Source organism: Heterodontus francisci, chromosome 41, assembly GCF_036365525.1.
Source record: "Heterodontus francisci isolate sHetFra1 chromosome 41, sHetFra1.hap1, whole genome shotgun sequence".
NCBI classification, from domain to species: Eukaryota; Metazoa; Chordata; class Chondrichthyes; order Heterodontiformes; family Heterodontidae; genus Heterodontus; species Heterodontus francisci.
The window spans coordinates 11092159-11115539 of record NC_090411.1 but is presented as its reverse complement, the minus strand read 5'-3'; the positions used below and the strand labels follow the sequence as shown (position 1 = coordinate 11115539).

General features: G+C 54.7%; 8 pseudogenes; all 8 read left to right on the top strand.

Moving 5' to 3' along the window:
• Nucleotides 1-4679: 4679 nt before the first annotated feature.
• On the top strand, nt 4680-4857 carry LOC137354265 (U2 spliceosomal RNA; annotated as a pseudogene).
• Nucleotides 4858-5243: 386 nt separating this feature from the next.
• Nucleotides 5244-5352, top strand: LOC137354696 (U2 spliceosomal RNA; annotated as a pseudogene).
• Nucleotides 5353-10552: 5200 nt separating this feature from the next.
• Nucleotides 10553-10730, top strand: LOC137354263 (U2 spliceosomal RNA; annotated as a pseudogene).
• A 386-nt stretch (nt 10731-11116) lies between these two features.
• On the top strand, nt 11117-11225 carry LOC137354695 (U2 spliceosomal RNA; annotated as a pseudogene).
• A 5200-nt stretch (nt 11226-16425) lies between these two features.
• Nucleotides 16426-16603, top strand: LOC137354262 (U2 spliceosomal RNA; annotated as a pseudogene).
• Nucleotides 16604-16989: 386 nt separating this feature from the next.
• Nucleotides 16990-17098, top strand: LOC137354694 (U2 spliceosomal RNA; annotated as a pseudogene).
• A 5200-nt stretch (nt 17099-22298) lies between these two features.
• On the top strand, nt 22299-22471 carry LOC137354201 (U2 spliceosomal RNA; annotated as a pseudogene).
• Nucleotides 22472-22857: 386 nt separating this feature from the next.
• LOC137354657 (U2 spliceosomal RNA) lies at nt 22858-22966 on the top strand (annotated as a pseudogene).
• Nucleotides 22967-23381: the final 415 nt, after the last annotated feature.

Genomic DNA, 23381 nt, shown 5'->3' with positions numbered 1-23381 from the left:
TTCGCTATCGAGGGAAGTCGAGGCTTCTTGCTCTATGCTGGGCAGTCCAGAGTTTGCCGCACCTGTGGCAAATCTGGTCACATGGCAGCCAACTGCAGCACGGTGGCAAGAACTGCAAGGAGGAAGGCCATCAGACCAAGGACTGTAAGCAGACTAAGTGTTGCAACTTGTGCGGTGCGGCAGGCAATCTCTACAAGACCTGCCCCAAACATTGTCTCAGCTATGCTCAGGCGGCAAGGTCCAAGGAATGGCCGGGCGAAAGTTCGACGAAGGCGTCCGCTGTTCGAAAGCAGACCAGCAACCTTCTCCGCAGTGAGGAACTTCAACCTGAGAAGGAAGGGGAGGCGGCTGAAACCAACGACCCAGCACCTACCCAGTGCCCGGAAACGCCTCCTCCGCAGACAGAATCAATGGAGGAGGAGGCAGCAGATGGACAAACAGGTCAGTGGCAAGTGGTCCAGAGGAAAACCACAAAGAAAAAACATCCCAAAGCCACCACCCAAACCAGTGGCAAGAGGAGGCTCTCTTCTGAATCAGACTGCAACAACTCCTCTTCACTGGATGGGGAAGTGCTGGAACGACAGCCCCTTCAAAAGAGGCGGCAGAACTCCGAGATGGATGATAAAGCATCCCAGCCCCCGGGCACTGGAAGCTGTGATGGGCCCGGCGTGCCCCAACCCCAATTCCCCACACGTAACGACGTGGCCAACGCATCTCAGCTCCGGGACACCGGGAGCAAAGACACGTCTGGCGCACCTGAGCTCCGGGAGACCGGGAGCTGTGATGTTTTCGTGGAGGAACAGATGGAAGCAGCTGAGGACAACCCAATGCTCTCTGCCTACAAGACCCCCCCGATGTCACCCGAGCGGCACAAACCCTGCATGAAAAATCAGGAGGGGTTTCTGAGCCCAACCAACGTGAAACTGCTTGCGCATACGATGGGTATGCAGGAACATCCCGAAGGGGAAGGACTGGGACTAGCGAGGACAAATGGTATGGGAAGCAACAACTAATTTTTAGTAAAAAATGGGTATAAGAATTGCTTCCATTAATGTGCGTAGCATTAAATCGACTACGCGATGTGTTTCAACCTTGGATTACCTTGCCAAGGTCAAAGCTGACCTACTGTTTCTGCAGGAGTGTGGAATACCACACCTCAGCACCTACAGGCAGTGGTCGCGATGGTGGTCCCACGGGCCATCGATCTGGTCGGGGGGTAATGACTGCCGTTCCTCCGGCCTGGGTATTCTGCTGCGGGGAGGTAACTTCACCATCTCTGAAGTTAAGGAGGTGGTGGGCGGCCGCCTCCTCGTAGCAGACGTGATGTACAACAACGCTCCGCTCCGGTTGATCAACGTGTACGCCCCGGTACAACGCAGCGAGCGGCTGACCGTCTTCCAGCAGCTCCCACTGCTGCTGGCGACGTCCAGGCCGGTCATCCTAGGCGGTGACTTCAACTGCATCATCGATGCGGCTGGACGATCCGGCAGTGACGACAGCAAACTGGACGCTACGTCCAGATTCCTAGTAGAAACAGTTAAGGATGCCAAACTGCACGACGTCTTCAGCAAACCTGCAGACGGAGCGCAGCGCAGATACACATGGTCAAGATCGGACGGGTCTGCCCGTTCCAGGATTGACTTCCTGTTTGTGTCCCGTGCTGTCACGGTCGGATCCACCGACGTCAAGCCGGTGTTCTTCTCCGACCACTGCCTCTTACTGGCCGACTGTCACTTACAGGACGACCAGCGGGTTGGCAGAGGGACGTGGAAGCTCAATGCGACACTGCTGACCCCAGAGAACGTTGAGGAACTCAAAAGGGATTACAAAGGTTGGAGGACCGTGAAACCCCTCTTTGAGTCTCCAGTTCACTGGTGGGAAGCGATTAAGGAGAACATCAAGAGGTTCTTCATCCACAAAGGTGTTCAGAAGGCGAGAGAGAGACAGAGGGAACTGTCCCGACTCCAGAAAATTATGCAAAATCTACTCCGGTTGCAGTCAATGGGGGTCGAGGTCAAGGAGGACCTCCAAGAGGTGAAGAGCCAGCAGGCCTCGCTCTTTGCCAAGGAGGCCTCCAAGATCATCTTCCGGTCCAGAGTCCGCTACATCGAGCAGGATGAGACGTGCTCGCGTTACTTCTTCCAAAAGGTACACAGAGAGAGCTCTGTTATCAGCAGCCTGAAGGAAGAAGATGGCTCGGTAACGTCTTCGCAGTCCGACATACTAAGGATCAGAAAATCCTTTTATGCTGGGCTGTATGACGCGAAGCCCACAGACAGCAGAGCCTCCCAGTCCTTCCTGTCATCTATCACAGAGGTCTTAGATGACAGCAGGAGGGAGGGACTGGACAAGCCGCTAACTCTGGACGAGCTGACAAAGGCCGTCGAGTCTTTCGAGGCGAGTAAAACTCCCGGGAGCGACGGCTTACCGGTCGAGTTGTACTCGGCCCTGTGGGACTGGGTCGGCCCGGACCTGCTGGAAGTATACGAGAGTATGCTCCTGGCCGGTAGCATGTCAGAATCCATGAGAAAAGGCATCATCACCCTCATTTACAAGCAGAAGGGGGAGAGGGTAGAAATCAGAAATTGGCGGCCCATCTCACTGCTTAATGTTGATTACAGGATTCTGTCCAAAGTCATAGCCAGTCGAGTCAAGTCTGCTCTGGAGCTGGTGATTCACCCCGATCAGACCTGTACTGTACCCGGCAGGAAGATCTCTGATAGCCTCGCGCTACTCAGGGATACGATCGCCTACGTACGGGACAGGAGGGTGGACACCTGCCTCATCAGCCTGGACCAGGAGAAGGCTTTTGACAGGATATCGCACACCTACATGATGGACGTGCTTTTCAAAATGGAGTTTGGGGAGGGAATCTGCAATTGGATCCAACTGCTCTACACAAACATCAGTAGCGCAGTCTCAATCAACGGGTGGGAATCTGAAAGTTTCCCGATCAAATCTGGAGTCAGACAGGGCTGTCCTCTTTCCCCGGTCTTGTTTGTTTGCTGTATTGAACCCTTTGCTGAGTCTATTAGGAAGGATGCGAGCATAAGAGGGGTGACAATCCCAGGCAGCGGAGGCACTCAGGTCAAAACCTCCCTGTACATGGATGACGTCGCCGTCTTCTGCTCGGATCCGCTGTCCGTGCGCAGACTGATGAGCATCTGCGACCAGTTCGAACTGGCCTCGGGAGCCAAAGTTAACCACGGCAAGAGCGAGGCCATGTTCTTTGGGATCTGGGCTGACCGATCCTTTGTCCCCTTCACCGTCAGGTCAGATTACCTGAAGGTGCTGGGGATATGGTTCGGAAGGGCCGGGGCGTGCACCAAAACATGGGAGGAGCGAGTAGCCAAGGTACGACAAAAGTTGGGCATGTGGGGGCAGCGATCTCTCTCCATTGTGGGTAAGAACCTGGTCATCAGGTGCGAGGCGCTCACGTTGTTGCTCTACGTGGCGCAGGTCTGGCCCATACCCCACTCCTGCGCCGTGGCAGTCACCCGAGCCATTTTCCGCTTCGTCTGGGGATCTAAAATGGACCGGGTCCGGAGGGACACGATGTTCAAATATCTGGACATGGGCGGGAAAAATGTACCCAACGTGGCCCTCATCCTGATGACCACCTTCGTGTGCGGCTGCATCAAGCTATGTGTCGATCCCCAGTACGCAAACTCCAAGTGTCACTACGTGCTGAGGTTCTATCTGTCCCCGGTGTTGCGAAGGATGGGCCTGGTCACATTGCCGCGGAACGCTCCGTGCAGTTGGGACGTGCCGTACCACCTATCCTTCGTGGAGCAGTTTCTGCGGAAAAACACCTTTGACCACCGGTCCATCAGGCAGTGGTCTGCACGGAATGTCCTCAAGGCCCTACGGGAAAAGGAAACGGTGGATCCTGTCGGATGGTTCCCCGAGCAGACCGTCAAAGTCATTTGGCGGAATGCCTCATCACCAGAACTTTCAAACAAGCACCAAGACGTAGCTTGGCTGGTGGTGAGAAGGGCCCTCCCCGTCAGATCCTTCATGCACACCCGAAGTCTCGCCCCCTCCGCACAGTGCCCCCGCGTTGGCTGTGGTGGGGAAGAGACGGTCGCCCACCTCCTCCTGGAATGTGCCTTTGCAAAGCAGGTGTGGAAAGAGATGCAGTGGTTTTTGTCAAGGTTCATCCCAAGCAGCTCTGTAACACAGGAGTCTGTGCTCTACGGGCTGTTCCCAGGGACGCACACCGAGACAAACATCAACTGCTGCTGGAGGACTATCAATTCGGTGAAAGACGCCCTTTGGTCTGCCCGAAACTTGCTGGTCTTCCAGCGCAAAGAGTTGTCCACCACCGAATGTTGCAGACTGGCACATTCCAAGGTCCAGGACTACGTGCTGAGGGACGCACTAAAGCTTGGGGCAGCCGCAGCAAAGGCTCAATGGGGAAAGACCACAGTGTAAGGTTCCCCCACCAAGCTAGACTGAGGGGCTGGATCCATGGGAAACCCCTCGAACTGTATCGTTAATATTCTGAATTGCTGTAAATGTAAAACTGTAATTGACATGACAATTGAGAAACGGAAGGGTTGGGAAGAAACTCATGACAGTATTGAAGGAAACTGATCTCCCTTGCAATGTTTGTATTTTTTGGTGCTGTTTGGAAACTGTTTGGCAATGTAATTTTTACAGATTTTTATGAATAAAGTATATTTTGGAAATAAAAAAAAAAAATCTGTTCTTATCAGTTTAATATCTGATACGTCCCCTATCTGGGGACCAAATATTAAATTGATTTTTGGGACAGGGAGATGGAACAGGGGCTTGCCCCATCCACTCCATGCATCCACCTGGTATTGCAGTGTTTCCAGGAGCGGTGCAGCTTCCCCCCTCCATGGGGGCGAGACCCCTGCTGAAAAATAGAATTCGCAATAGTGACGGCGCTGCTGCTCGGCTGACTTTGCTGCAGTTTTCCGTGGGCGCTACGCTGCCCCCTGTTGGATTGCCCCGCAGTTGCAGGCCGCCCTTTGCTGCCCAGCGCGCGCGTGTCTTTTTTCCTGCGCAATGCCTCGCGCAGAAGCGCAAGGAGTGGCTGCGCGTGGCATGCACGCGTGCTTTCTTTTCTGCTTGCAAGGCCCGGCAACAAAAGGAGCTCTGGCTCAAAGACCGCCCGCCGTCGCCTCTTTCGCCCTAGGCTCGCCCACCCGGCGGCTACTTTGAGGTAGAGGCCGCACGCCGGGCCTGACGCGCGCAGCAAACGCAATTTTACGGCCATCGCTTCTCGGCCTTTTGGCTAAGATCAAGTGTAGTATCTGTTCTTATCAGTGCTTATTTGATTGAGAAGAGACCATGATCATTGCCTTTTGATCCTGGGGAAGCTTTGAGTAAAATGGCTATAACCAATTTTTGAGCTTCGGGCCAGGGAGTGCGCAACACCGTTCGGGTGGTCGTGAAGGACAAGGAAGGAGATGCACCGGTCGATCGCACCTTCTTCATCAAGAAAATTCTCTTCGATTGCTGCGGATTTCAAGCGACGGACGTCTTCTGCCTGCAGGATTTCCCCAGCAGTGGATACTTCGACGTGACGTTCCGGAACGTGGCGGGATGCATCAAGTTCCTGAAGGCGTTCAAGGAGAAAGGGGACCGGGCGCCACTGTCGATCCTCACAGCGGAGCCGCTCTTCACGCTTCCGTCACAACGGGACCGGGTGGTGACGATTCACCTCTACAACCCCCATGTTCCGGTGGTGGATGTACTCACCTTTCTCGCCAGGTACGTCGAGGTGGCCGGCAGCAGCACTGATGTCAAGGACCCCTTTGGGATCTGGACCAGCAAGCGGCAGGTCAAGGTGACCTTGAAGGTAGATCCCAGTGGAGCCATCATCCACCCTCCCTCCAGCTTCGCTATCGGGGGAAGTCGAGGCTTCTTGGTCTACGCTGGGCAGCCCAGAGTTTGCCGCACCTGTGGCAAATCTGGTCACATGGCAGCCAACTGCAGCACGGTTGTTTGCAAGAACTGCAAGGAGGAAGGCCATCAGACCAAGGACTGTAAGCAAACTAAGTGTTGCAACTTGTGCGGTGCGGCAGGCCATCTCTACAAGACCTGCCCCAAACGTTGCCTCAGCTATGCTCAGGCGGCAAGGTCCAAGGAAAGGCCGGGAGAAGGTTCGACGAAGGCGTCCGCTGTTCGAAAGGAGACCAGCAACCTTCTCCGCAGTGAGGAACTTCAACCTGAGAAGGAAGGGGAGGCGGCTGAAACCAACGACCCAGCACCTACCCAGCGCCCGGATACCCCTCCTCCACAGACAGAATCAATGGAGGAGGAGGCAGCAGATGGACAAACAGGTCAGTGGCAAGTGGTCCAGAGGAAAACCACAAAGAAAAAACATCCCAAAGCCACCACCCAAACCAGTGGCAAGAGGAGGCTCTCTTCTGAATCAGACTGCAACAACTCCTCTTCACTGGACGGGGAACTGCTGGAACGACAGCCCCTTCAAAAGAGGCGGCAGAACTCCGAGATGGATGATAAAGCATCCCAGGCCCCGGGCACTGGAAGCTGTGATGGGCCCAGCGTGCCCCAACCCCAATGCCCCACACGTAACGAAGTGGCCAACGCATCTCAGCTCTGCGACACCGGGAGCAAAGACACGTCTGGCGCACCTGAGCTCCGGGAGACCGGGAGCTGTGATGTTTTCGAGGAGGAACAGATGGAAGCAGCTGAGGACAACCCAATCCTCTCTGCCTACAAGACCCCCCCGATGTCACCCGAGCGGCACAAACCCTGCATGAAAAATCAGGAGGGGTTTCTGAGCCCAACCAACGTGAAACTGCTTGCGCATACGATGGGTATGCAGGAACATCCCGAAGGGGAAGGACTGGGACTAGCGAGGACAAATGGTATGGGAAGCAACAACTAATTTTTAGTAAAAAATGGGTGTAAGAATTGCTTCCATTAATGTGCGTAGCATTAAATCTACTACGCGATGTGTTTCAACCTTGGATTACCTTGCCAAGGTCAAAGCTGACCTACTGTTTCTGCAGGAGTGTGGAATACCACACCTCAGCACCTACAGGCAGTGGTCGCGATGGTGGTCCCACGGGCCATCGATCTGGTCGGGGGGTAATGACTGCCGTTCCTCCGGCCTGGGTATTCTGCTGCGGGGAGGTAACTTCACCATCTCCGAAGTTAAGGAGGTGGTGGGCGGCCGCCTCCTCGTAGCAGACGTGATGTACAACAACGCTCCGCTCCGGTTGATCAACGTGTACGCCCCGGTACAACGCAGCGAGCGGCTGACCGTCTTCCAGCAGCTCCCACTGCTGCTGGCGACGTCCAGGCCGGTCATCCTAGGCGGTGACTTCAACTGCATCATCGATGCGGCTGGACGATCCGGCAGTGACGACAGCAAACTGGACGCTACGTCCAGATTCCTAGTAGAAACAGTTAAGGATGCCAAACTGCACGACGTCTTCAGCAAACCTGCAGACGGAGCGCAGCGCAGATACACATGGTCAAGATCGGACGGGTCTGCCCGTTCCAGGATTGACTTCCTGTTTGTGTCCCGTGCTGTCACGGTCGGATCCACCGACGTCAAGCCGGTGTTCTTCTCCGACCACTCCCTCTTACTGGCCGACTGTCACTTACAGGACGACCAGCGGGTTGGCAGAGGGACGTGGAAGCTCAATGCGACACTGCTGACCCCAGAGAACGTTGAGGAACTCAAAAGGGATTACAAAGGTTGGAGGACCGTGAAACCCCTCTTTGAGTCTCCAGTTCACTGGTGGGAAGCAATAAAGGAGAACATCAAGAGGTTCTTCATCCACAAAGGTGTTCAGAAGGCGAGAGAGAGACAGAGGGAACTGTCCCGACTCCAGAAAATTATGCAAAATCTACTCCGGTTGCAGTCAATGGGGGTCGAGGTTAAGGAGGACCTCCAAGAGGTGAAGAGCCAGCAGGCCTCGCTCTTTGCCAAGGAGGCCTCCAAGATCATCTTCCGGTCCAGAGTCCGCTCCATCGAGCAGGATGAGACGTGCTCGCGTTACTTCTTCCAAAAGGTACACAGAGAGAGCTCTGTTATCAGCAGCCTGAAGGAAGAAGATGGCTCGGTAACGTCTTCGCAGTCCGACATACTAAGGATCAGCAAATCCTTTTATGCTGGGCTGTATGATGCGAAGCCCACAGACAGCAGAGCCTCCCAGTCCTTCCTGTCATCTATCACAGAGGTCCTAGATGACAGCAGGAGGGAGAGACTGGACAAGCCGCTAATTCTGGACGAGCTGACAAAGGCCGTCGAGTCTTTCGAGACGAGTAAAACCCCCGGGAGCGACGGCTTACCGGTCGAGTTGTACTCGGCCCTGTGGGACTGGGTCGGCCCGGACCTGCTGGAAGTATACGAGAGTATGCTCCTGGCCGGCAGCATGTCAGAGACCATGAGAAAAGGCATCATCACCCTCATTTCCAAGCAGAAGGGGGAGAGGGCAGAAATCAGAAATTGGCGGCCCATCTCACTGCTTAATGTTGATTACAAGATTCTGTCCAAAGTCATAGCCAGTCGAGTCAAGACTGCTCTGGAGTTGGTGATTCACCCCGATCAGACCTGTACTGTACCTGGCAGGAAGATCTCTGATAGTCTCGCGCTACTCAGGGATACGATCGCCTACGTACGGGACAGGAGGGTGGACACCTGCCTCATCAGCCTGGACCAGGAGAAGGCTTTTGACAGGATATCGCACACCTACATGATGGACGTGCTTTCCAAAATGGGGTTTGGGGAGGGAATCTGCAATTGGATCCAACTGCTCTACACAAACATCAGTAGCGCAGTGTCAATCAACGGGTGGGAATCTGAAAGTTTCCCGATCAAATCTGGAGTCAGACAGGGCTGTCCTCTGTCCCCGGTCTTGTTTGTTTGCTGTATTGAACCCTTTGCTGAGTCTATTAGGAAGGATGCGAGCATAAGAGGGGTGACAATCCCAGGCAGCGGAGGCACTCAGGTCAAAACCTCCCTGTACATGGATGACGTCGCCGTCTTCTGCTCGGATCCGCTGTCCGTGCGCAGACTGATGAGCATCTGCGACCAGTTCGAACTGGCCTCGGGAGCCAAAGTTAACCACGGCAAGAGCGAGGCCATGTTCTTTGGCAACTGGGCTGACCGATCCTTTGTCCCCTTCACCGTCAGGTCAGATTACCTGAAGGTGCTGGGGATATGGTTCGGAAGGGCCGGGGCGTGCACCAAAACATGGGAGGAGCGAGTAGCCAAGGTACGACAAAAGTTGGGCATGTGGGGGCAGCGATCTCTCTCCATTGTGGGTAAGAACCTGGTCATCAGGTGCGAGGCGCTCATGTTGTTGCTCTACGTGGCGCAGGTCTGGCCCATACCCCACTCCTGCGCCGTGGCAGTCACCCGAGCCATTTTCCGCTTCGTCTGGGGATCTAAAATGGACCGGGTCCGGAGGGACACGATGTTCAAATCTCTGGACATGGGCGGGAAAAATGTACCCAATGTGGCCCTCATCCTGATGACCACCTTCGTGTGCGGCTGCATCAAGCTATGTGTAGATCCCCAGTACGCAAACTCCAAGTGTCACTACGTGCTGAGGTTCTATCTGTCCCCGGTGTTGCGAAGGATGGGCCTGGTCACATTGCCGCGGAACGCTCCGTGCAGTTGGGCGGCGCCGTACCACCTATCCTTCGTGGAGCAGTTTCTGCGGAAAAACACTTTTGACCACCGGTCCATCAGGCAGTGGTCTGCACAGAATGTCCTCAAGGCCCGACGGGAAAAGGAAACGGTGGATCCTGTCGGATGGTTCCCCGAGCAGACCGTCAAAGTCATTTGGCGGAATGCCTCATCACCAGAACTTTCAAACAAGCACCAAGACGTAGCTTGGCTGGTGGTGAGAAGGGCCCTCCCCGTCAGATCCTTCATGCACACCCGAAGTCTCGCCCCCTCCGCACAGTGCCCCCGCGTTGGCTGTGGTGGGGAAGAGACGGTCGCCCACCTCCTCCTGGAATGTGCCTTTGCAAAGCAGGTGTGGAAAGAGATGCAGTGGTTTTTGTCAAGGTTCATCCCAAGCAACTCTGTAACACAGGAGTCTGTGCTCTACGGGCTGTTCCCAGGGACGCACACCGAGACAAACATCAACTGCTGCTGGAGGACTATCAATTCGGTGAAAGACGCCCTTTGGTCTGCCCGAAACTTGCTGGTCTTCCAGCGCAAAGAGTTGTCCACCACCGAATGTTGCAGACTGGCACATTCCAAGGTCCAGGACTACGTGCTGAGGGACGCACTAAAGCTTGGGGCAGCCGCAGCAAAGGCTCAATGGGGAAAGACCACAGTGTAAGGTTCCCCCACCAAGCTAGACTGAGGGGCTGGATCCATGGGAAACCCCTCGAACTGTATCGTTAATATTCTGAATTGCTGTAAATGTAAAACTGTAATTGACATGACAATTGAGAAACGGAAGGGTTGGGAAGAAACTCATGACAGTATTGAAGGAAACTGATCTCCCTTGCAATGTTTGTATTTTTTGGTGCTGTTTGGAAACTGTTTGGCAATGTAATTTTTACAGATTTTTATGAATAAAGTATATTTTGGAAATAAAAAAAAAAAATCTGTTCTTATCAGTTTAATATCTGATACGTCCCCTATCTGGGGACCAAATATTAAATTGATTTTTGGGACAGGGAGATGGAACAGGGGCTTGCCCCATCCACTCCATGCATCCACCTGGTATTGCAGTGTTTCCAGGAGCGGTGCAGCTTCCCCCCTCCATGGGGGCGAGACCCCTGCTGAAAAATAGAATTCGCAATAGTGACGGCGCTGCTGCTCGGCTGACTTTGCTGCAGTTTTCCGTGGGCGCTACGCTGCCCCCTGTTGGATTGCCCCGCAGTTGCAGGCCGCCCTTTGCTGCCCAGCGCGCGCGTGTCTTTTTTCCTGCGCAATGCCTCGCGCAGAAGCGCAAGGAGTGGCTGCGCGTGGCATGCACGCGTGCTTTCTTTTCTGCTTGCAAGGCCCGGCAACAAAAGGAGCTCTGGCTCAAAGACCGCCCGCCGTCGCCTCTTTCGCCCTAGGCTCGCCCACCCGGCGGCTACTTTGAGGTAGAGGCCGCACGCCGGGCCTGACGCGCGCAGCAAACGCAATTTTACGGCCATCGCTTCTCGGCCTTTTGGCTAAGATCAAGTGTAGTATCTGTTCTTATCAGTGCTTATTTGATTGAGAAGAGACCATGATCATTGCCTTTTGATCCTGGGGAAGCTTTGAGTAAAATGGCTATAACCAATTTTTGAGCTTCGGGCCAGGGAGTGCGCAACACCGTTCGGGTGGTCGTGAAGGACAAGGAAGGAGATGCACCGGTCGATCGCACCTTCTTCATCAAGAAAATTCTCTTCGATTGCTGCGGATTTCAAGCGACGGACGTCTTCTGCCTGCAGGATTTCCCCAGCAGTGGATACTTCGACGTGACGTTCCGGAACGTGGCGGGATGCATCAAGTTCCTGAAGGCGTTCAAGGAGAAAGGGGACCGGGCGCCACTGTCGATCCTCACAGCGGAGCCGCTCTTCACGCTTCCGTCACAACGGGACCGGGTGGTGACGATTCACCTCTACAACCCCCATGTTCCGGTGGTGGATGTACTCACCTTTCTCGCCAGGTACGTCGAGGTGGCCGGCAGCAGCACTGATGTCAAGGACCCCTTTGGGATCTGGACCAGCAAGCGGCAGGTCAAGGTGACCTTGAAGGTAGATCCCAGTGGAGCCATCATCCACCCTCCCTCCAGCTTCGCTATCGGGGGAAGTCGAGGCTTCTTGGTCTACGCTGGGCAGCCCAGAGTTTGCCGCACCTGTGGCAAATCTGGTCACATGGCAGCCAACTGCAGCACGGTTGTTTGCAAGAACTGCAAGGAGGAAGGCCATCAGACCAAGGACTGTAAGCAAACTAAGTGTTGCAACTTGCGCGGTGCGGCAGGCCATCTCTACAAGACCTGCCCCAAACGTTGCCTCAGCTATGCTCAGGCGGCAAGGTCCAAGGAAAGGCCGGGAGAAGGTTCGACGAAGGCGTCCGCTGTTCGAAAGGAGACCAGCAACCTTCTCCGCAGTGAGGAACTTCAACCTGAGAAGGAAGGGGAGGCGGCTGAAACCAACGACCCAGCACCTACCCAGCGCCCGGATACCCCTCCTCCACAGACAGAATCAATGGAGGAGGAGGCAGCAGATGGACAAACAGGTCAGTGGCAAGTGGTCCAGAGGAAAACCACAAAGAAAAAACATCCCAAAGCCACCACCCAAACCAGTGGCAAGAGGAGGCTCTCTTCTGAATCAGACTGCAACAACTCCTCTTCACTGGACGGGGAACTGCTGGAACGACAGCCCCTTCAAAAGAGGCGGCAGAACTCCGAGATGGATGATAAAGCATCCCAGGCCCCGGGCACTGGAAGCTGTGATGGGCCCAGCGTGCCCCAACCCCAATGCCCCACACGTAACGAAGTGGCCAACGCATCTCAGCTCTGCGACACCGGGAGCAAAGACACGTCTGGCGCACCTGAGCTCCGGGAGACCGGGAGCTGTGATGTTTTCGAGGAGGAACAGATGGAAGCAGCTGAGGACAACCCAATCCTCTCTGCCTACAAGACCCCCCCGATGTCACCCGAGCGGCACAAACCCTGCATGAAAAATCAGGAGGGGTTTCTGAGCCCAACCAACGTGAAACTGCTTGCGCATACGATGGGTATGCAGGAACATCCCGAAGGGGAAGGACTGGGACTAGCGAGGACAAATGGTATGGGAAGCAACAACTAATTTTTAGTAAAAAATGGGTGTAAGAATTGCTTCCATTAATGTGCGTAGCATTAAATCTACTACGCGATGTGTTTCAACCTTGGATTACCTTGCCAAGGTCAAAGCTGACCTACTGTTTCTGCAGGAGTGTGGAATACCACACCTCAGCACCTACAGGCAGTGGTCGCGATGGTGGTCCCACGGGCCATCGATCTGGTCGGGGGGTAATGACTGCCGTTCCTCCGGCCTGGGTATTCTGCTGCGGGGAGGTAACTTCACCATCTCCGAAGTTAAGGAGGTGGTGGGCGGCCGCCTCCTCGTAGCAGACGTGATGTACAACAACGCTCCGCTCCGGTTGATCAACGTGTACGCCCCGGTACAACGCAGCGAGCGGCTGACCGTCTTCCAGCAGCTCCCACTGCTGCTGGCGACGTCCAGGCCGGTCATCCTAGGCGGTGACTTCAACTGCATCATCGATGCGGCTGGACGATCCGGCAGTGACGACAGCAAACTGGACGCTACGTCCAGATTCCTAGTAGAAACAGTTAAGGATGCCAAACTGCACGACGTCTTCAGCAAACCTGCAGACGGAGCGCAGCGCAGATACACATGGTCAAGATCGGACGGGTCTGCCCGTTCCAGGATTGACTTCCTGTTTGTGTCCCGTGCTGTCACGGTCGGATCCACCGACGTCAAGCCGGTGTTCTTCTCCGACCACTCCCTCTTACTGGCCGACTGTCACTTACAGGACGACCAGCGGGTTGGCAGAGGGACGTGGAAGCTCAATGCGACACTGCTGACCCCAGAGAACGTTGAGGAACTCAAAAGGGATTACAAAGGTTGGAGGACCGTGAAACCCCTCTTTGAGTCTCCAGTTCACTGGTGGGAAGCAATAAAGGAGAACATCAAGAGGTTCTTCATCCACAAAGGTGTTCAGAAGGCGAGAGAGAGACAGAGGGAACTGTCCCGACTCCAGAAAATTATGCAAAATCTACTCCGGTTGCAGTCAATGGGGGTCGAGGTTAAGGAGGACCTCCAAGAGGTGAAGAGCCAGCAGGCCTCGCTCTTTGCCAAGGAGGCCTCCAAGATCATCTTCCGGTCCAGAGTCCGCTCCATCGAGCAGGATGAGACGTGCTCGCGTTACTTCTTCCAAAAGGTACACAGAGAGAGCTCTGTTATCAGCAGCCTGAAGGAAGAAGATGGCTCGGTAACGTCTTCGCAGTCCGACATACTAAGGATCAGCAAATCCTTTTATGCTGGGCTGTATGATGCGAAGCCCACAGACAGCAGAGCCTCCCAGTCCTTCCTGTCATCTATCACAGAGGTCCTAGATGACAGCAGGAGGGAGAGACTGGACAAGCCGCTAATTCTGGACGAGCTGACAAAGGCCGTCGAGTCTTTCGAGACGAGTAAAACCCCCGGGAGCGACGGCTTACCGGTCGAGTTGTACTCGGCCCTGTGGGACTGGGTCGGCCCGGACCTGCTGGAAGTATACGAGAGTATGCTCCTGGCCGGCAGCATGTCAGAGACCATGAGAAAAGGCATCATCACCCTCATTTCCAAGCAGAAGGGGGAGAGGGCAGAAATCAGAAATTGGCGGCCCATCTCACTGCTTAATGTTGATTACAAGATTCTGTCCAAAGTCATAGCCAGTCGAGTCAAGACTGCTCTGGAGTTGGTGATTCACCCCGATCAGACCTGTACTGTACCTGGCAGGAAGATCTCTGATAGTCTCGCGCTACTCAGGGATACGATCGCCTACGTACGGGACAGGAGGGTGGACACCTGCCTCATCAGCCTGGACCAGGAGAAGGCTTTTGACAGGATATCGCACACCTACATGATGGACGTGCTTTCCAAAATGGGGTTTGGGGAGGGAATCTGCAATTGGATCCAACTGCTCTACACAAACATCAGTAGCGCAGTGTCAATCAACGGGTGGGAATCTGAAAGTTTCCCGATCAAATCTGGAGTCAGACAGGGCTGTCCTCTGTCCCCGGTCTTGTTTGTTTGCTGTATTGAACCCTTTGCTGAGTCTATTAGGAAGGATGCGAGCATAAGAGGGGTGACAATCCCAGGCAGCGGAGGCACTCAGGTCAAAACCTCCCTGTACATGGATGACGTCGCCGTCTTCTGCTCGGATCCGCTGTCCGTGCGCAGACTGATGAGCATCTGCGACCAGTTCGAACTGGCCTCGGGAGCCAAAGTTAACCACGGCAAGAGCGAGGCCATGTTCTTTGGCAACTGGGCTGACCGATCCTTTGTCCCCTTCACCGTCAGGTCAGATTACCTGAAGGTGCTGGGGATATGGTTCGGAAGGGCCGGGGCGTGCACCAAAACATGGGAGGAGCGAGTAGCCAAGGTACGACAAAAGTTGGGCATGTGGGGGCAGCGATCTCTCTCCATTGTGGGTAAGAACCTGGTCATCAGGTGCGAGGCGCTCATGTTGTTGCTCTACGTGGCGCAGGTCTGGCCCATACCCCACTCCTGCGCCGTGGCAGTCACCCGAGCCATTTTCCGCTTCGTCTGGGGATCTAAAATGGACCGGGTCCGGAGGGACACGATGTTCAAATCTCTGGACATGGGCGGGAAAAATGTACCCAATGTGGCCCTCATCCTGATGACCACCTTCGTGTGCGGCTGCATCAAGCTATGTGTAGATCCCCAGTACGCAAACTCCAAGTGTCACTACGTGCTGAGGTTCTATCTGTCCCCGGTGTTGCGAAGGATGGGCCTGGTCACATTGCCGCGGAACGCTCCGTGCAGTTGGGCGGCGCCGTACCACCTATCCTTCGTGGAGCAGTTTCTGCGGAAAAACACTTTTGACCACCGGTCCATCAGGCAGTGGTCTGCACAGAATGTCCTCAAGGCCCGACGGGAAAAGGAAACGGTGGATCCTGTCGGATGGTTCCCCGAGCAGACCGTCAAAGTCATTTGGCGGAATGCCTCATCACCAGAACTTTCAAACAAGCACCAAGACGTAGCTTGGCTGGTGGTGAGAAGGGCCCTCCCCGTCAGATCCTTCATGCACACCCGAAGTCTCGCCCCCTCCGCACAGTGCCCCCGCGTTGGCTGTGGTGGGGAAGAGACGGTCGCCCACCTCCTCCTGGAATGTGCCTTTGCAAAGCAGGTGTGGAAAGAGATGCAGTGGTTTTTGTCAAGGTTCATCCCAAGCAACTCTGTAACACAGGAGTCTGTGCTCTACGGGCTGTTCCCAGGGACGCACACCGAGACAAACATCAACTGCTGCTGGAGGACTATCAATTCGGTGAAAGACGCCCTTTGGTCTGCCCGAAACTTGCTGGTCTTCCAGCGCAAAGAGTTGTCCACCACCGAATGTTGCAGACTGGCACATTCCAAGGTCCAGGACTACGTGCTGAGGGACGCACTAAAGCTTGGGGCAGCCGCAGCAAAGGCTCAATGGGGAAAGACCACAGTGTAAGGTTCCCCCACCAAGCTAGACTGAGGGGCTGGATCCATGGGAAACCCCTCGAACTGTATCGTTAATATTCTGAATTGCTGTAAATGTAAAACTGTAATTGACATGACAATTGAGAAACGGAAGGGTTGGGAAGAAACTCATGACAGTATTGAAGGAAACTGATCTCCCTTGCAATGTTTGTATTTTTTGGTGCTGTTTGGAAACTGTTTGGCAATGTAATTTTTACAGATTTTTATGAATAAAGTATATTTTGGAAATAAAAAAAAAAAATCTGTTCTTATCAGTTTAATATCTGATACGTCCCCTATCTGGGGACCAAATATTAAATTGATTTTTGGGACAGGGAGATGGAACAGGGGCTTGCCCCATCCACTCCATGCATCCACCTGGTATTGCAGTGTTTCCAGGAGCGGTGCAGCTTCCCCCCTCCATGGGGGCGAGACCCCTGCTGAAAAATAGAATTCGCAATAGTGACGGCGCTGCTGCTCGGCTGACTTTGCTGCAGTTTTCCGTGGGCGCTACGCTGCCCCCTGTTGGATTGCCCCGCAGTTGCAGGCCGCCCTTTGCTGCCCAGCGCGCGCGTGTCTTTTTTCCTGCGCAATGCCTCGCGCAGAAGCGCAAGGAGTGGCTGCGCGTGGCATGCACGCGTGCTTTCTTTTCTGCTTGCAAGGCCCGGCAACAAAAGGAGCTCTGGCTCAAAGACCGCCCGCCGTCGCCTCTTTCGCCCTAGGCTCGCCCACCCGGCGGCTACTTTGAGGTAGAGGCCGCACGCCGGGCCTGACGCGCGCAGCAAACGCAATTTTACGGCCATCGCTTCTCGGCCTTTTGGCTAAGATCAAGTGTAGTATCTGTTCTTATCAGTGCTTATTTGATTGAGAAGAGACCATGATCATTGCCTTTTGATCCTGGGGAAGCTTTGAGTAAAATGGCTATAACCAATTTTTGAGCTTCGGGCCAGGGAGTGCGCAACACCGTTCGGGTGGTCGTGAAGGACAAGGAAGGAGATGCACCGGTCGATCGCACCTTCTTCATCAAGAAAATTCTCTTCGATTGCTGCGGATTTCAAGCGACGGACGTCTTCTGCCTGCAGGATTTCCCCAGCAGTGGATACTTCGACGTGACGTTCCGGAACGTGGCGGGATGCATCAAGTTCCTGAAGGCGTTCAAGGAGAAAGGGGACCGGGCGCCACTGTCGATCCTCACAGCGGAGCCGCTCTTCACGCTTCCGTCACAACGGGACCGGGTGGTGACGATTCACCTCTACAACCCCCATGTTCCGGTGGTGGATGTACTCACCTTTCTCGCCAGGTACGTCGAGGTGGCCGGCAGCAGCACTGATGTCAAGGACCCCTTTGGGATCTGGACCAGCAAGCGGCAGGTCAAGGTGACCTTGAAGGTAGATCCCAGTGGAGCCATCATCCACCCTCCCTCCAGCTTCGCTATCGGGGGAAGTCGAGGCTTCTTGGTCTACGCTGGGCAGCCCAGAGTTTGCCGCACCTGTGGCAAATCTGGTCACATGGCAGCCAACTGCAGCACGGTTGTTTGCAAGAACTGCAAGGAGGAAGGCCATCAGACCAAGGACTGTAAGCAAACTAAGTGTTGCAACTTGTGCGGTGCGGCAGGCCATCTCTACAAGACCTGCCCCAAACGTTGCCTCAGCTATGCTCAGGCGGCAAGGTCCAAGGAAAGGCCGGGAGAAGGTTCGACGAAGGCGTCCGCTGTTCGAAAGGAGACCAGCAACCTTCTCCGCAGTGAGGAACTTCAACCTGAGAAGGAAGGGGAGGCGGCTGAAACCAACGACCCAGCACCTACCCAGCGCCCGGATACCCCTCCTCCACAGACAGAATCAATGGAGGAGGAGGCAGCAGATGGACAAACAGGTCAGTGGCAAGTGGTCCAGAGGAAAACCACAAAGAAAAAACATCCCAAAGCCACCACCCAAACCAGTGGCAAGAGGAGGCTCTCTTCTGAATCAGACTGCAACAACTCCTCTTCACTGGACGGGGAACTGCTGGAACGACAGCCCCTTCAAAAGAGGCGGCAGAACTCCGAGATGGATGATAAAGCATCCCAGGCCCCGGGCACTGGAAGCTGTGATGGGCCCAGCGTGCCCCAACCCCAATGCCCCACACGTAACGAAGTGGCCAACGCATCTCAGCTCTGCGACACCGGGAGCAAAGACACGTCTGGCGCACCTGAGCTCCGGGAGACCGGGAGCTGTGATGTTTTCGAGGAGGAACAGATGGAAGCAGCTGAGGACAACCCAATCCTCTCTGCCTACAAGACCCCCCCGATGTCACCCGAGCGGCACAAACCCTGCATGAAAAATCAGGAGGGGTTTCTGAGCCCAACCAACGTGAAACTGCTTGCGCATACGATGGGTATGCAGGAACATCCCGAAGGGGAAGGACTGGGACTAGCGAGGACAAATGGTATGGGAAGCAACAACTAATTTTTAGTAAAAAATGGGTGTAAGAATTGCTTCCATTAATGTGCGTAGCATTAAATCTACTACGCGATGTGTTTCAACCTTGGATTACCTTGCCAAGGTCAAAGCTGACCTACTGTTTCTGCAGGAGTGTGGAATACCACACCTCAGCACCTACAGGCAGTGGTCGCGATGGTGGTCCCACGGGCCATCGATCTGGTCGGGGGGTAATGACTGCCGTTCCTCCGGCCTGGGTATTCTGCTGCGGGGAGGTAACTTCACCATCTCCGAAGTTAAGGAGGTGGTGGGCGGCCGCCTCCTCGTAGCAGACGTGATGTACAACAACGCTCCGCTCCGGTTGATCAACGTGTACGCCCCGGTACAACGCAGCGAGCGGCTGACCGTCTTCCAGCAGCTCCCACTGCTGCTGGCGACGTCCAGGCCGGTCATCCTAGGCGGTGACTTCAACTGCATCATCGATGCGGCTGGACGATCCGGCAGTGACGACAGCAAACTGGACGCTACGTCCAGATTCCTAGTAGAAACAGTTAAGGATGCCAAACTGCACGACGTCTTCAGCAAACCTGCAGACGGAGCGCAGCGCAGATACACATGGTCAAGATCGGACGGGTCTGCCCGTTCCAGGATTGACTTCCTGTTTGTGTCCCGTGCTGTCACGGTCGGATCCACCGACGTCAAGCCGGTGTTCTTCTCCGACCACTCCCTCTTACTGGCCGACTGTCACTTACAGGACGACCAGCGGGTTGGCAGAGGGACGTGGAAGCTCAATGCGACACTGCTGACCCCAGAGAACGTTGAGGAACTCAAAAGGGATTACAAAGGTTGGAGGACCGTGAAACCCCTCTTTGAGTCTCCAGTTCACTGGTGGGAAGCAATAAAGGAGAACATCAAGAGGTTCTTCATCCACAAAGGTGTTCAGAAGGCGAGAGAGAGACAGAGGGAACTGTCCCGACTCCAGAAAATTATGCAAAATCTACTCCGGTTGCAGTCAATGGGGGTCGAGGTTAAGGAGGACCTCCAAGAGGTGAAGAGCCAGCAGGCCTCGCTCTTTGCCAAGGAGGCCTCCAAGATCATCTTCCGGTCCAGAGTCCGCTCCATCGAGCAGGATGAGACGTGCTCGCGTTACTTCTTCCAAAAGGTACACAGAGAGAGCTCTGTTATCAGCAGCCTGAAGGAAGAAGATGGCTCGGTAACGTCTTCGCAGTCCGACATACTAAGGATCAGCAAATCCTTTTATGCTGGGCTGTATGATGCGAAGCCCACAGACAGCAGAGCCTCCCAGTCCTTCCTGTCATCTATCACAGAGGTCCTAGATGACAGCAGGAGGGAGAGACTGGACAAGCCGCTAATTCTGGACGAGCTGACAAAGGCCGTCGAGTCTTTCGAGACGAGTAAAACCCCCGGGAGCGACGGCTTACCGGTCGAGTTGTACTCGGCCCTGTGGGACTGGGTCGGCCCGGACCTGCTGGAAGTATACGAGAGTATGCTCCTGGCCGGCAGCATGTCAGAGACCATGAGAAAAGGCATCATCACCCTCATTTCCAAGCAGAAGGGGGAGAGGGCAGAAATCAGAAATTGGCGGCCCATCTCACTGCTTAATGTTGATTACAAGATTCTGTCCAAAGTCATAGCCAGTCGAGTCAAGACTGCTCTGGAGTTGGTGATTCACCCCGATCAGACCTGTACTGTACCTGGCAGGAAGATCTCTGATAGTCTCGCGCTACTCAGGGATACGATCGCCTACGTACGGGACAGGAGGGTGGACACCTGCCTCATCAGCCTGGACCAGGAGAAGGCTTTTGACAGGATATCGCACACCTACATGATGGACGTGCTTTCCAAAATGGGGTTTGGGGAGGGAATCTGCAATTGGATCCAACTGCTCTACACAAACATCAGTAGCGCAGTGTCAATCAACGGGTGGGAATCTGAAAGTTTCCCGATCAAATCTGGAGTCAGACAGGGCTGTCCTCTGTCCCCGGTCTTGTTTGTTTGCTGTATTGAACCCTTTGCTGAGTCTATTAGGAAGGATGCGAGCATAAGAGGGGTGACAATCCCAGGCAGCGGAGGCACTCAGGTCAAAACCTCCCTGTACATGGATGACGTCGCCGTCTTCTGCTCGGATCCGCTGTCCGTGCGCAGACTGATGAGCATCTGCGACCAGTTCGAACTGGCCTCGGGAGCCAAAGTTAACCACGGCAAGAGCGAGGCCATGTTCTTTGGCAACTGGGCTGACCGATCCTTTGTCCCCTTCACCGTCAGGTCAGATTACCTGAAGGTGCTGGGGATATGGTTCGGAAGGGCCGGGGCGTGCACCAAAACATGGGAGGAGCGAGTAGCCAAGGTACGACAAAAGTTGGGCATGTGGGGGCAGCGATCTCTCTCCATTGTGGGTAAGAACCTGGTCATCAGGTGCGAGGCGCTCATGTTGTTGCTCTACGTGGCGCAGGTCTGGCCCATACCCCACTCCTGCGCCGTGGCAGTCACCCGAGCCATTTTCCGCTTCGTCTGGGGATCTAAAATGGACCGGGTCCGGAGGGACACGATGTTCAAATCTCTGGACATGGGCGGGAAAAATGTACCCAATGTGGCCCTCATCCTGATGACCACCTTCGTGTGCGGCTGCATCAAGCTATGTGTAGATCCCCAGTACGCAAACTCCAAGTGTCACTACGTGCTGAGGTTCTATCTGTCCCCGGTGTTGCGAAGGATGGGCCTGGTCACATTGCCGCGGAACGCTCCGTGCAGTTGGGCGGCGCCGTACCACCTATCCTTCGTGGAGCAGTTTCTGCGGAAAAACACTTTTGACCACCGGTCCATCAGGCAGTGGTCTGCACAGAATGTCCTCAAGGCCCGACGGGAAAAGGAAACGGTGGATCCTGTCGGATGGTTCCCCGAGCAGACCGTCAAAGTCATTTGGCGGAATGCCTCATCACCAGAACTTTCAAACAAGCACCAAGACGTAGCTTGGCTGGTGGTGAGAAGGGCCCTCCCCGTCAGATCCTTCATGCACACCCGAAGTCTCGCCCCCTCCGCACAGTGCCCCCGCGTTGGCTGTGGTGGGGAAGAGACGGTCGCCCACCTCCTCCTGGAATGTGCCTTTGCAAAGCAGGTGTGGAAAGAGATGCAGTGGTTTTTGTCAAGGTTCATCCCAAGCAACTCTGTAACACAGGAGTCTGTGCTCTACGGGCTGTTCCCAGGGACGCACACCGAGACAAACATCAACTGCTGCTGGAGGACTATCAATTCGGTGAAAGACGCCCTTTGGTCTGCCCGAAACTTGCTGGTCTTCCAGCGCAAAGAGTTGTCCACCACCGAATGTTGCAGACTGGCACATTCCAAGGTCCAGGACTACGTGCTGAGGGACGCACTAAAGCTTGGGGCAGCCGCAGCAAAGGCTCAATGGGGAAAGACCACAGTGTAAGGTTCCCCCACCAAGCTGGACTGAGGGGCTGGAACCATGGGAAGCCCCTCGAACTGTATCGTTAATATTCTCAATTGCTGTAAATGTAAAACTGTAATTGACATGACAATTGTGAAACGGAAGGGTTGGGAAGAAACTCATGACATTATTGAAAGAAACTGATCTCTTTTGCAATGTTTGTATTTTTTCGTGCTGTTTGGAAACTGTTTGGCAATGTAATTTTTACAGATTTTTATGAATAAAGTATATTTTGGAAAAAAAAGTATCTGTTCTTATCAGTTTAATATCTGATACGTCCCCTATCTGGGGACCAAATATTAAATTGATTTTTGGGACAGGGAGATGGAACAGGGGCTTGCCCCGTCCACTCCATGCATCCACCTGGTATTGCAGTGTTTCCAGGAGCGGTGCAGCTTCCCCCCTCCATGGGGGCGAGACCCCTGCTGAAAAATAGAATTCGCAATAGTGACGGCGCTGCTGCTCGGCTGACTTTGCTGCAGTTTTCCGTGGGCGCTACGCTGCCCCCTGTTGGATTGCCCCGCAGTTGCAGGCCGCCCTTTGCTGCCCAGCGCGCGCGTGTCTTTTTTCCTGCGCAATGCCTCGCGCAGAAGCGCAAGGAATGGCTGCGTGTGGCATGCACGCGTGCTTTCCTTTCTGCTTGCAAGGCCCGGCAACAAAACGAGCTCTGGCTCAAAGACCGCCCGCCGTCGCCTCTTTCGCCCTAGGCTCGCCCACCCGGCGGCTACTTTGAGGTAGAGGCCGCACGCCGGGCCTGACGCGAGCAGCAAACGCAGTTTTACGGTCATCGCTTCTCGGCCTTTTGGCTAAGATCAAGTGTAGTATCTGTTCTTATCAGTGCTTATTTGATTGAGAAGAGACCATGATCATTGCCTTTTGATCCTGGGGAAGCTTTGAGTAAAATGGCTATAACCAATTTTCGAGCTTCGGGCCAGGGAGTGCGCAACACCGTTCGGGTGGTCGTGAAGGACAAGGAAGGAGATGCACCGGTCGATCGCACCTTCTTCATCAAGAAAATTCTCTTCGATTGCTGCGGATTTCAAGCGACGGACGTCTTCTGCCTGCAGGATTTCCCCAGCAGTGGATACTTCGACGTGACGTTCCGGAACGTGGCGGGATGCATCAAGCTCCTGAAGGCGTTCAAGGAGAAAGGGGACTGGGCGCCACTGTCGATCCTCACAGCAGAGCCGCTCTTCACGCTTCCGTCACAACGGGACCGGGTGGTGACGATTCACCTCTACAACCCCCATGTTCTGGTGGTGGATGTACTCACCTTTCTCGCCAGGTACGTCGAGGTGGCCGGCAGCAGC